At 49.6% G+C, this 1191-nt stretch overlaps 1 protein-coding gene across 1 annotated transcript in view; it reads right to left on the bottom strand.

Moving 5' to 3' along the window:
* TRIM14 (tripartite motif containing 14) overlaps window positions 1-1191 on the bottom strand; it is a 22119-nt gene that overhangs the window by 7681 nt on the left and 13247 nt on the right.

Genomic DNA, 1191 nt, shown 5'->3' with positions numbered 1-1191 from the left:
TCAAGCTATTCCAGTCCCAAGTGAACCATAGGCAGAAAATTTACAGAGACCCCATCTGTGCATAACAACATGGCGCACTAGTAGTTTCATAGTTGTATGTCTCACTCTCTGTGCCCAGTCACTATGGCTCCCTCTCTGTGCCCAGTTACTATGGCCCCCTGTCTGTGCCCAGTCACCATGGCTCCCTCTCTGTGTCCAGTCACCATGGCCCCCTGTCTGTGCCCAGTCACCATGGCTCCCTCTCTGTGCCCAGTCACTATGGCTCCCTCTCTGTGCCCAGTCACTATGGCTCCCTCTCTGTGTCCAAATCTCAAGTTCTTCCCTCACTTTGGGCCCTTGGCACATGCTGTTCCTTCTGCCTAGAAAATGACTCTCCCAGACTAAAAACAGCAACAACAACAGCTAATACTTACACAGTGCTTATGCCTGAGCACCACTCTAAGCACTTTGCGTACAAGATCTCATTTAATCCTTACTTCCCCTTACCCCTTTCCTTCTCCTTAAATGACCCTGTGAGGGGGGAACTGTATTACCATCTCTGTGTTACGGATGTGAAGACAGAGGCATAGAAAAGTTAGGTGCTTTACCCAAGATGACAGGGTTGGGAAGAGGTGGACCTGGGATAGGAACTTGGTGAGTCTGGCTCCAGAGTCATGCTGTGACCCCTACGCCCCCCAGCCCTTCAGCTCTGCAGAGCTTACAGAGGCTTCCTCAGCTCAGCTTACATGCCCCCTTCTCAGACAGGCCTTTCCCAATTCCCCGTAAAAAAAAACCTTCCTCCTTGCCGAAACCGGTTTGGCTCAGTGGATGGAGCGTCGGCCTGCGGACTGAAGGGTCCCGGGTTCGATTCCGGTCAAGGGCATGTACCTGGGCTGCGGGCACATCCCCAGTAGGAGATGTGCAGGAGGCAGTGGATCGATGTTTCTCTCTCATCGATGTTTCTAACTCTCTCTATTTCTCTCCTTTCCTCTCTGTAAAAAATCAATAAAATATACTTAAAAACAAACAAACAAAAAAAAAAAACCTTCCTCTGCTCCTCCTCCCCCTCCTCCTCCTCCTCCTCTTTCTTCTCCTCCTGGTCACTCTTTATTCCACTTAACCTGCTTTATTTTTCTTCGGAGCACTTACTGCTGACATATATTCATTTGTTGTCTGTCTTCCCCTCAAAAGACTGAGTACCACAAAGGCAAG

This window comes from Myotis lucifugus, unplaced genomic scaffold (genome assembly GCF_000147115.1).
Source record: "Myotis lucifugus unplaced genomic scaffold, Myoluc2.0 scaffold_180, whole genome shotgun sequence".
Classification (NCBI taxonomy): domain Eukaryota; kingdom Metazoa; phylum Chordata; class Mammalia; order Chiroptera; family Vespertilionidae; genus Myotis; species Myotis lucifugus.
This window is presented reverse-complemented; position numbering and strand designations above follow the sequence as displayed.